Consider the following 13543-nt stretch of genomic DNA (forward strand, 5'->3'; position numbering starts at 1 on the left):
ATTTTCACACTCACCCCGTGCCAAATTCTCTAGTTTGGTGAGGCCCATTCAACTCCTGTGGACAGAGAGGGAAAGAAGACATGCCCTCGGGGGAGAGAATTTTTTTTTCTTCCTCTTCTCTTGGAATTAGTGTGGCTAAATCATGATTTAAATCACCAAGAGAAAATCATTTATTTAAATCCAATTGATTTCCCATTGATACTTCTTCACACATTTCTTAAACAATGGTGCAAATCTGACACTAAAACATGTTAATTTACAACTCAATACAGCCTTTTACAACATCTAGGAGGGTATACTTTGTGTAATTTTTTAGATAACTTGATTTTTATTAATTTAGAAAATAGTACATAATACTCATTACCTGTGTCAAGTTGCAGATGCAGCAGCAGTACATTAGGAATGGTAAGAACTAAATCACACACGCAAATACAATAGCACTTATAATTTATTAAACTAAATCTTAAATGTTACATTTGCAATTGCAGCAGTCTCTTGAGTTGCTGGCTGGCAGCAGTCCTTAAACTTTTTTTTTTTTATTTTTAAATTGTCACAATGCTAAATGTACGCTGTCCTTAACTTCTACAACTAGGTCTCATCTTCCCCACTCCCACTGTCATTTTTATTCATAGACTGAAACAGAAATATGAGTTTTCCTGCTTTTTCAACTCCCAGTTAATTTCTTAGCTTTGAGTGAATAATACCAAACAATGAAAATGTTCTTTCTGTGTCTGAAGAGGAAGCTACTGCAGTGAAAAGTTGGATTAGCAACTGCAGGAACTCTGTTTCAGGGTGCCTGGCTAATGATTTCCACCAATTCAGGGGGGTGACTTTGTTCAAAACATCAGTAAACATGTACTGTTTAAATGGTTCAGCTGAAGAGTGATTTTGAGATGCCCATGCCATGGCAGCATCATCATCTTCAGAAGTTAGGCATCTACCTTTATATCCAGGGTCAAGAATGTTTGCAATAAAATGAGATGGAGTTAGTGCTTGATCCATTCGCTTCTTTATTGCCTGCAGTTTAACTTTCTGGTGAGGTATTTCTTTCTTCAGTGTCTCTTGAAGTGCCTTCCAAATTTCGACAGCATCAGCAATGCAGCAACAATTTCTCTGAAGTTTGTTTAAGGCTGTGGATATAGGCTTCAGTATACTGAGCATATCCTCTACATTCCTCTTTAATCCAATAGATACTTTGGATGAGATACTTCCATCTATTTTATCATGGTTTTCTTCACAAAGTTTTATGAGAATAGGCCAGTTCTTAATACATTGTTCAAAACAATCAACCACAGAATTCCATGGAACATCTTGAGGGAGAATTAGTTTGGATCCTTCTGCTCCCTTCAGTGAAGGTGAAGCAAAATGGTTGTTTTGGAAGCATTTTGCAACTTCAACAACATTTTATTTTATTCCTGGAGAAGACTTACTTTAATTCTTTGGCTAAAAGATGCATTAAATGGCCACTGCAGCCATATGTTGTTAAGGAGCATCCTTCCATTTCTTCTTCTAAGTATCTTCCCATCTTTGCCACATTTGCAGCATTGTCTGTGACAAAACTGCGCACGTGACAGTTGAATTTTCGTTCAGTTTATTACAGCTTTCACTGCCACTTCTTTTAAATATTCTGTTGTGTGGGCATTTCCCGATGTATCTATTGTTTCTGAAAGACATGCAACCCCCTCTTCTGTTGTCACACAGACACATATTACTGGATCCTTGTGTACATTGCTCCACCCATCAAGGCTTAAACTGGCAATTTCCCCTCAGTATTTCTTGCACCCGGTTCAAGTTCCTTCTCATACACTGTATCTAGCAACCTTCCACCAATGTCTGCTCCACCAGGTAGAGTGTAGCCTGGTCGTAAGGACTCAGCCGTGTCAACCAAGTGTTTATTGTTAACAATGCAAAAAGGAGAATTTGTGGCATAAATGAACTGAGCAATCTTTTCATCTATGGGGTCTTGTTGGTATTTGCTGGTCCTTACTACAAACTCCTCCATCATGGTGGTTTTACTGGATGATTGAAATATTTTGCTTGCTACTGATGCTTTATTGTCTGAAATACATTTAGTTGCAGCACTGCTGCTGAAAGTGCCAATGGATGACTCTGAAGTTGTTGCAGATAGACAGTCACAGTCAAAGTCTCTTATGCATAAATGGGATCCTGAAACAAAATTCAAAAATGATTTTGAATAGTCATTCGTCTCTCTCTATTACTCAGTTAATCATTTACATTTTTTTCAGCAAGGATGCAGATCCGATTCCAAATTACCAAAAAAGCTAAGACTGACTGCACTTAGAGTGCACTTAATTTTGGAGTAAACTCCATAGAACTCGCTGGCACTTCTGTTTTTTGAGAAATGAAATACAGGATGGGGTTCCCTTGGGAAAGCTAAGTTGTGCTGAAGTAAAATAGGGAATAGATTTATGGCATCACCATTATGGTCTGTGGCCATGATGTTCCAAAATAAGGGGCATGTATTATGTTATATAAAAAAAGAAAATGACATTCAGTGGCAACTGACATCTCTAGATTTCTCTTACTTCCGCTTTCTGTACCGTATATACTTGGGTGATGGATTCTAGTTAACTAATTAAACAAGCCATAAGGATTAGCTAAGCTAAACTTTTTTTTCTAGCAACATCCAACATGACAAACAGCTTGGGAATTTACTTGTTAAATCACACTTTGGCTTGGTCTACACTTTACCCCGGCGAGTCAGTGGCAGTCGACAGGAGTTACACAAAGTACGCAGAGAACTTGTGTAACTCCCTTCGACTGCTGTGCTTCTCTTCTGTGTGCCATCTTCACTGCACTGCGCTGCCCGTCAATGCAGTGCTATGCCACTTGCGGGGGTGGATTAACAGTGTCGACTTCTGGATCGATTGAGCAGGTCTTCACTGACTGCTCAGTCAATCCAGATAAGTCGATCTGACTGCCACCGTCAGTGTTTACATAGCCTTATACTAAAAGACATAGAGAGAGTCTTGAAGAATGATGCATTGCAAAGTGAATTATTTAAGTTACTCACCAGTTGATCCACATTGATCTTCAGACATATCCACATCTTCATCCACCTCATTTCCTCCCAATAAGCAGTTTTCATTATGATGTTTCATTCTTGCAACTAAGCCCTGCTTCTCCTTGCACTGCTTACACTGGACACATTTTCCTTTTTTAACAAGTAAAGGAATTTCTTCAAAATATTCCCAGATAGGGTCTCTTTCATGCCCAGAAGCCATGACAGCTTTTCTGTGGCAAAAGTGTGGGGGAATATAGGAAGCTGTGTGTACTGAATGATGTCTTCCCTTTTTTCTTTCCAGTCCACTCCACTCTGTTCCTTTCTATTCTGCCTCCGTCCTTTGTCTCTCTGTCTTTAAGACAGTGTCTTAACTAACTCCTCTGCCTTGCTTGGCCCAGCTCCGCCACCACATAAGCACAGAACAACAACAATCCTATCCAGCTTGTGCCTTTCTTTGCACATGTGACTTTATTCTGCTGAGAAACAGAAACTGAAAGTGCAGAACTTTCAAGAAGTAAGAGCTGGTAGTTAAGCTGGACAGACTAGAGCCATTAATGCATTTTTGAGACTCTAGGTTTAGCATGTTTGTGATGAGATTTAATTGTAACTGTTGTTTTTTAAACAAGAGAGAAATTTACTATTTTATTGATTATTTAAAAAAAAAATTCTTTAAATGATTTAAAAAAAAAATCATTGATTTTTATCCATCCTAGTCTAATGGGGTTTATGGCGGTGTCCACTTACATTACTCTGTTTGTACACTTCAGAATGAGATTAATGCAGCGTTGGATGTCACACGTTTACAGATCCCATATGAACAGTCTTCAGATGTTCATCACCATGTCTCAGGATGATCTAAATTTGTTGATGTGGTGGACAGACCAACTGTTGTCATGTCTTCTCAGTCTCCCTTTGCCATCTCTCTCAATAACTTCCAGTGTATCCAGCAAGGGATGGAGAACTCATCCAAATCATTTTACAATTGGAGGTCACTGGGTGTCTCAAGAAAAGTACTTACTTATACTTTTTTGGAATTAAGCTCTTGTTTGGCTCTCAGATCTTTTCTTCCTTACATAAAGGGGAAGGTTGCTCAGGTGGTGATGAATAAAACAACTGCTAAGTGTTACATCAACAAGGAAGATGTTCATTCTTCCCTGTTATGTGCAGAGGCAGTCAATTTATGGCACTGGTGCATTCTTCACAATGTCTATCTGGGAGCCCTGCATTTTGCAGTGGAGAACAATGTATTAGCAGTCATTTCAGCAGGGACAGTTCTCCGATGCATGAATGGTTCCTAAAGGATCAAGTGTACAGAGATTTTCTCGGGTTGGGATCGGCCCAATGTAAACTTGGTTGCAACCAGGTTTAATAAAAAGTGTCATCTGTACTGTTTAAGAGCAGAAAGGAACAGTCAATCCATCTCAGATGCTTTCTTGCTGCATTGGGGAAGGGGTCTTCTGCATGCTTTTCCCTCCTTTCCGTTAGTTCAGAAAGACATGATGAAGATGCATCATGACAGAGCAAGGATGATCCTGATTGCCCCAACTTGACCTAGATAGCAGTGGTACATGGGCCTGCTTCAGATATCAGACAGAGTCTGCAAATGTGTCTCCCTTTGTCTCCAGACCTCTTGTCACAACCGTGGTCAGGATCCTTTATCCAGATCCACAACTGACAGTTTGAGTTATCGGACTTTGCTTGATCTTGAACAGTTCTGTTCCTAGCTGGTTCAAAATATATTGCTCAGTTCTAGAAAATAGTCTGTAAGGATATGTTATTTGAAATGGACTAAATTTGTTTCTTGAATGTGGGAAAATCTGATTCACCAATTACAGCTTCTGTTCCCTGTGTTTTAGAATATTGAATACTTTTAAAATCTGAAAGGTTATCTAATTTTTCAAGAGTTCATTGGGCAGCTCTTTCAGTTTGTCGTGCTTTGATGATAGATCATTGTTTTATGCGATACAGTCAAAAGGTTAATGAAGGGGTTGTCTACTATGTATCCTCCTTTGAGGGATTCAAATCCACCTGGGACCTTAATTTAGTTTTATCTATGCTTATGGAGCCATTTTTGTACCCTGGACAGGTCTTTATCTATTAAACTGTGTTTATTAATCTAAATGTAATCTATTGAATACTTATCTATTAAAACTATGTTTATTAGTGCTGTAACATCAGCCAGAAGGGTGAGCAAATTGCATTCTTCTATGGTTGATCTGCCATTGTAAATATATTCCATACAGACAAGGGGGTTCTTAGACCTGATCCGGGTTTTTATCACAACTAGTGAGAGTTTCATTTCAGACTATTAATTTACTGGTATTTTTCCCAAAGCTGCATACTAATAAATGGGAATCTTTGTTACTTTAGCTGCTAGAAAGGTTTTAGCTTATTGTCTTAATAGAACTAGATTTTTAGGGAATCATCTACATTGCTTCTTATGCTAAGAATCATATGGGGTCATAGTACATGTGGTTGCACTGTTGCTGTAACTGTGTTGGTCCCAGGATATTAGAGAGACAAGGTGGGTGAGGTAATATATTTTATGAGTGAAAGAGATGCTTTTGAGCTACACAGAGCTCTGAGACCATTCAAAGTGAAGTGGCCCTCTGCAGTTAACACCTCTGCAGTCATAGGACAAAAAAGGAATGTTAGTGAGAGAGATTGTTATAAGTCATAAATCCAGGGGGTTAAGACCATGATTTTCAGTGTCTAGCAAAGTTATGAATGTAAGCTCCCAGGCTTGTCATTTGTAGCAGGTCCTACACACGCCTATCACAACATGCGGTGTACCTCATCCAGTGCACTAATTGCTCCCTAACAACTGTGTGGGTGAAACCAGACAATCATTATGCTCTTGAATGAACTCTCCAAGAAAAATCATAATAAACAAAAAATAAAGCAAACACTTTTCACAAAATGATCACTCCATGTCTGATCTCTGTCTTTGTACTCAAAGGAAACCTGCACAACACCTTCAAAAGACTAGCCTGGAAGGTTAAATTCATAACTGCTAGACACTAAACACCATGGTCTCAATAAAGACACTAGATTTATGATTTATTACAACAATCTAACTCACTAACTCTTCTTTGTCCTATGACTGCAGAGGGCCACTTCACTTTGAATGATCTCTTAAAATATGTATTAACTACTTATGCAAAACAATCTGTTCCATCTTGTAATTAGCTGTGACACTGAGTACTTTTTCTTCATCCCAGTGTTGCTCAAACGTTTCTTTCACCAATAGATGTTGGTCCAATAAAAGATATTACTTCACTCACTTTGTCTGTATAGCAGTGGTTCTCAACTAGGAGTACGTGTACCCTTGTGTGTACACAGAGGTCTTCCAGTGGGTACTTCAACTCATCTAGATATTTGCCACTTTTACAACAGGCTACATAAAAAGCACTAGCAAAGTCAGTACAAACTAAAATTTTATACAGACAATGACTTGTTTATACTGCTCTATATACTACACTCTGAAATGTAAGTATAATATTTATATTCCAATTGATTTATTTTATAAGTATATGATAAAAATGAGAAAGAAAGCAATTTTTCAGTAACGGTGCTGTGACACTTCTGTATTTTTGTGTCTGATTTTGTAAGCAAGCAGTTTAAGTGAGGTGAAACTTGGGGTACGCAAGACAAATCAGACACCTGAAATGGGTACAGTAGTTTGGAAAGGTTGAGAACTACTGGTCTGTAGTATAGCTGGTCAGATAATTTCCAGATGGATTAAATAATGCCATTGAATATAACAAGTTAGTAACAGGTCCCCTGTACTTAGTCTTGTAAGGTCTCAGCAATAGCAGCATCCTTTGCTTGCCTTAAACATGTCCCTACTGGAGAAATCTTTAAGGTTGCTACTTGGAATTCAGCTCATACCTTTACTAAACATGCTTTGGATTTAGCTTCAAGAACAGTTGCTAGATTTGGGGCTTCAATCATTATTTAATTAGAACTCTTTCCCTCCTCAGTTATCAGCACTGCTTGCCAAACTACCCATAAGTGAGAATATGAATAGCCACTCAAAGAAGAAATGAAAATTGCTTATACCTAGAGCTGTCCGAGCTGACGCTGCATATTCACGCTTCTCTCCGCCCTTCCCCTTTTTCTTAGAGTCCTAGTGTGGTTTTTCTGGGTTGGCAGCAGAAGGAACTGAGGTAGTAGAGGATGCAGTGCCCATTGTATAGCCTTTCCCTCAGAATGATTGGAGACACTGAGGCTATGGGCAGGAATAGTGTGAGTTGCACCAGGTGACCCAAAACGCAGAAGTGAATATGTAGAGTCATCTCAAAGAACACCGGTTACAAGTAAGTAACCTTCATTTTTGTGAAGAGTAATCATGCACAAGCTAGTGCAAGGACATGATCTCAAGGAACTCATTTTTTTATTTTAAACCAGGATTTTGATAATGAGAGAGAGTTCAGGAGCAGACAGGAATTGAGAAATTAACACATTTAATTCATAAAAGGATAATCTTCAAGAATCCCTAGTTTTGGAAAAATGCAAGAAATGAGAAAACATTGCCAAGCTTGAGAAGTCATGAATTGCTGCCTGTCTTGTCTGGGCCCTAAGTCAGGGATAAGAAAGTCCTTCATAGCTGGGTTAAGGAGTTAAATACAAATAAAAAACTTGCAAAATCAGGAGCCTCAGAAAAGAATTCAACTTAGGAGAGAGGTATTAAGGCGTGCAGGTGTCATGTATTCCTATTGGAAAGCACTGCTTAGCAAGCAGGCTGCTGCCTTCTGCACTAGTTTAAGAGCCTGGGTTGTCTAAAGGTGTAGCCCCATGTGCATAGTGCAGTAATCACTACCATATTCTTTCATAATGAGAATAAATGCTGATAGGGTAGGTAGAGGCAAAATCAAGACCCATAAATGTGCCTCCATATAACTAGCTGTCAAATACTGTAGAATGTTTGCACCACAGTGAAGTACAATACAGTCTGGTGCTTTCCCGCTCCGCAAACACCTATGGCTTCTTGCATACAAAAATAGCTGATGTTGCTTAGTTTTGCCTTCGGGTATGTAGGATAGGGATGGGGAGAGTAGAGTGTGGGGCTAACTCGAAAGATAACCTTGAATACCTGGCCAGATACAAACTGGCAGGTGTGAAGTATTCCTATAACTGCATACACAGGAAAATAAAATGTGGGCTCTCCTTTTTGCCTCTGAACAACTCTCCAGCTGTCAACTAGTAGAGTTTACAAATACATCTAATAAAAAGCAGCAGCAGCAGCCTTTGCTGTATTCCCCTTGCAGAAGCCTGATTCATGCATTCTCCCCTATTTCTCCATCTGTGACTAATTACTTATAGTGCCCAGAAATGCAAAGAAACACTTTATTAAAACTAAGCCTTGAAAATGAAGAGGGGGAAGAAAATACACCCCCAGGCCCTCTCAGGGAGGTGGTGGCTGTGCCTCTCCAGGAATTGTTAAGTACACATTCTATGATTAGAGGGGCTGAATGGAAGGTTTTCTGAAGAATGCCTGAGAGAGGTGCAGTATCTGAGGGGGTGAGACTTGCTGTTAAAATCTCTGTTCTAAAGCTTAGTGCAATAGCCTTCCATGAAGTTAAAACAAGAATGAAATATATCTGCCCTTGTTTCTTACGGTTTACACAGCGCAAATAACCTTGATATCGTTAGGTCTAGTTTACACAGAAACTTGCAGCAATCTAAGGCCATGTCTCCACTGCCACTTATGTCAGTAAATCTTGTGTGTTTCAGAGATGTGAAATAAACACTCCCTTGAGGGACATAAGTTTTGCCGGCATAAACAGTAGTGTGCACAGCGCTATGGCAGCGGGACAGCTGCTCCTGCCAACATAGCTACTGCCACCCATTGAGGTGGTTTTATTATGTTGACAGGAGAGCTTTCTCCCATTGGCGTAGAGCAGCTACACAAGCGATCTTACAGTGACGCTGCTGCATTGGTACAGCTGTGCTGCTGTAAGCTCACTAGTGTAGACCTGGCCTAATTAAGAGAGTGATTTTAAACTGGTCTAGCATTGTGTGTTGACACTTATATCAATTTAAATTCATTTAATCTGCAAGCTAGACCTATCTATATAAGCCAGGGTTAAATTGATGTCCACACAAGGGTTTGTGTTTCATAAACTAAATCCATTTTTAAACAGATTTAAGTTAATCAGTGCAATTCTCTGTGTGTAGACAAGCTCTTAGTGAGCAGAAGTGAGGCTGAGCCTCTCTGCCAAATAAATCTGAGATCAGTGCAATTAGTCAATAGAGATGGCTGGAGACCTACCTTAAAAACAGCTGTGAATGGATATCCAACTTTGTACCACATTTCTCTTTGTAAAACAATGGTACAGGTTGTTTTATTGGGGTAGTACCCAAAGGCTAGAATCTGGAGCAGGACAGTGTACAAACACAAGGAAGTACATGGCCCCTGCCCAGAATAGTTTGCAAACTGTCAGCGAGTTTTAAATGTCTCCACATCTAAATAATTTACATTATCCTAATTTTAATATTGGGCAAATGCACATGGCTCTAGCAATTCTTAGTGCTTGTGCTAGTGTGACATACAATATTTATGGATTTGCAGGGAGTGATAGTGAAAATGGGTCTAGCACCAATTTTAATATATAGAAAGCATTTTTAATCTGAGTAATAAATGGTGAATATGTGCACATGCTACCCTAAAGGATCTTTTAAACGTATGCCATGAAACAAAGCAGAAATGAATACCACAAAAACTTTCCATAGTATTATAGGGTCACTGCCTTCTTCAGCTGTCACCTTATTCTTGACTGATGATCTAACCAGGTGCTCCAGATAGCATAGTCCTAAACATACTATAAATATCTGGAATAGGGAAGTATGCAATAATATTTTGTTTTTATATAGCACTTACCAGCTGAGGATCTCCAAGTCCTTGACAAACATGTTTTTGTATTACCCTCAATTTACTGATGGCGACCTAAATGATACCTAAATGATTTGCCCAAGATTGCACAGGAATCTTACAGAAGATTATCAAAGATTAAGCCAGTTCAGACTCCCAATTCTGTGCTTTAATTACTGCCTCTGATGTAAAAGGCCTAGGTTTCTTCACGTTCCCCAAAAGATTCAAGCCAAGGGTGGAAAAATTATCTTACTGGCATGGCTGACTACATCTCCTACTGAATTATCACACACTGCATTTCAAAACAGACTTGCTGGAAAGCTAGTTTTATTCTCAAAGTAGACACTGTTGTGCTATTGAAGTTCTATGTAGGAAAGAATCTGTGGCAATAGTCACCCTATCAATCATTTCCCCTACGTGGTGGTTCTGATCACTCGGTGCCTAGCCATGTACTCTAATTAGGGTATTTCAGATATTTTGGACACCAGCATTTACCTTACCAGCAGTAAATATGGGTAGAAATTACAATGGGCATTTGCCCTCTTGTATTCTATTAAGGTTTTTATTCTGTCCCCATCACCATGATATCTGAACACTCTCCAGTGATACATTAGGCAATATGACTAGCATATGTCATGCAGTTTGTTCTTCATTCTTCCTAGGGGGGATACTGTGTGTGGATTTTTATTTATTTATGAAGGTCAGCTTGACGTCTTAGAATGGAAAGTGCCAAAGTTTGTGGTGGCTTTTGGATTCTGCAGCAACAAGTTACATACTCTTGGTCCAGCACATTGCCATTGTCTGAATGCACGAACTTCCAACTTTTAGCAGACTTTCTGCCACAGGAGCAGTGTTTGGTTTAACATTGCATAAGAATGGTATAAAGTTGATGTTTAATTTGTATTATTACAAGATTCTCTTTTGCTAATAAAAAATGAATTACCTCAAAACGCTTGCTTATAAAAGCCTACATGAACCGTAGTGATTACAAAACTGTATTGCAAATGTGAAAATGCCATGATTAATAGTGATACAGTAATCCCTTTACAAATTCTCAGCATGCTTATAAAACAAAGAATTTATACATTATTCTTGTTTTTCATGGGGTTATCTCTTTTATTACAATAAATATATATGCTATTATGTTTTAGCAAATAACCATTATTGTTTATATACTGTAATTCAGTGAGATGTAGTAAATGGCATTTTTAAAAGTCTATTTCTTAGTGTATAAAGTACCTGTAAAGCTTACTGAAAGTTAATAGTCACTACTACTTAACTCTCAATTGTTGACTACATTACTGAAACAATGAAGACAAATGACTAACTATAAGAGGGGAAAAATAGCAGTCATTTAACATAGCTGAGCATTTATTGTCATTTATGCTACAGAAGCAATCTCATTATTAAAGTGAATGTAACCAGTTTTGTTTCTGCATGTGCATAGATGTATTGTTACATAATATGCATTGCTGTTTGTAAACAGTAAATTACATTAGCTGCGGGACTATTACTGCTGATTGAAATGAAGGTTTACCCATACCCTTCAATTTAGTAAGCAAAGATAAAGTTAATAAAGACTATGTATTTGCAACCGCTTTTATTAGTAACAATTTCAATAATGAAGGAAGGCTCATGCCATCCGGCAAAATTTTGTTCTAAGAAAAAACAGAATAAATTAAATGGTGCTTATACATAGAAACCTTCATTAAGGTAACAAGTAGGTTATATTCACAGAGCTTCTCTCTTGCATTTTTATTATGAAATACAGAATTGTACATTTTATCCCTTCTGGTGTACATGCATTGTAGATTAAACCTGGCAAGGGCTATTCACCAGTCTAGAATTCCTGGAAACATATTGACCTCCTTAGTGGCTTAGATTGGTGTGTCCAGGGTTAGTCAACCAAGACCCCTAGTATATTCAACTTATAATGTGTGTGTGTGGGGGGGGGGAGGGGATTGGGAGCTGAGTGCTTCTTTCATTGAATTTTTGCATTTTATCAACATGCAATTGATAAAAAAAGTAGTTAGCAATGCCACTCTCAACCAATAAAGTATTTTGAATCTGATATCAGTGCTGCACCACTGTAGTTTCATAAGCAAGAAGGCGTTGAGCAACAGTTCCTGTATATAATTAAATGGTGAAAATCATACATACTTCCATTATTATATAAATACTTTGACATCTGTAAACTATGAAAAGTGAGCTGAGGTTCTCAGAGAGAACACTGAGTAGTTTAAGATTTTTTTAAAAATAGTAGAAGTGACTATAAATATGTTAAAATATGTTTTATTGAGCTATTTTGACAGTCTTACACTGGGGAAATCGTACATTCTATTGATAGGGACCTTTGTAAAGCATTTGAGATTTACTGATGAAAAGTTATATAAGAACTAGTCAGTATTATTATTGGAGAGGAAAAGATATCTTATGTGCAAAGTAATGTTATCTGCATCATTTAAGTGAATCAAATTAGCAAGGAAAAAAGACACACTTCAGCAGGAACTGCCTTAGGTCTGTATGACTGATGTGACTACATCAGATCCTCCTCTTGTAGGAACCCCATTCACACACAACCCCCTCTTGCAAGCTGAAGTGGCTTCCTCAGTTCTCTGACCAAAGTCCCATCTAACCCTGATACCTGCCGGACATGGCCATAGAAAGTGTCCCTAACTGCATTTCTTATTTGGAAAGCGGTACGTTAGTTCTACTCCTGATTTCCACACAGGTGTGTTACCAGAAGCTGCAGATCCATATAAACAAAGGGATAGAGAGTTGTCACAGGGTGATTGGAGAGGAGGAAACATAAACAGCAGGGATGGGCCTAATGCTGTAGACACTACTCATGTGTGACTCCCCTTGAATGAAGAAAAATGCATTGGTAGGAGCTAGACAGATCATTGCAGATGTTACTTCCACTAGAAATACAACTATTGGGACATTAATATTCTAGTTGTCAACATGGTGGCTCATAAAGTCCATAGTCCAGAAAATGGGCATTTATTTTTATGAGCCACCATATGGACAATCAATATCAAAGCACCAATAGCTGTATTTCTAGTGGAACGACAGTATCATAGCATGGCCAGTTAGGCTGAGCCAAAGTCTTTCTTGTCAACTGCTGACAAAGATATATCTGCTGTCAGGTGGTGTATGAGAGATGTGTCTCAACCCAAAACATACGAACTTTGGGAAAATTAAGATTTGGTTTTGAACTTCATGATCTGAGCCCGTTTCTACAAACTAATACCCTGGGTTTAAACATCTGTGAACTTTGTTAACTTTTTACCTGAATCCAGGCCTTGTGACTTGAGAAGTGGTACCTGGCATCCATTTGGATATAAACTACCCACCCAGTCCAATTTACCTTTAATCAAATCAATACTGTAAAAAAGTATAGAATCCATCTGGATAGAATGCATGTCCTTATTAAACACTAACACTTGCACAGTGTAAAAATTGTCAGTGCTGATGAAAATGTCCACATATAATGCTGTTGTAATAGCAGCGTTGCCCCTTAGCATAACTGTTAGAGTAGAAGTATGTTAATTTATCAATATCCTCCACTGTAATATAAACAAAAGACCATTGTCATTAATGAAACACTTTCTGCGATAGAAATAAATGATGTTTCACTAGTA

Source organism: Emydura macquarii, unplaced genomic scaffold (genome assembly GCF_026122565.2).
Source record: "Emydura macquarii macquarii isolate MOO-44397 ecotype Brisbane River unplaced genomic scaffold, CSIRO-AGI_Emac_v2 contig_1477, whole genome shotgun sequence".
In the NCBI taxonomy this organism is placed as follows: domain Eukaryota; kingdom Metazoa; phylum Chordata; order Testudines; family Chelidae; genus Emydura; species Emydura macquarii.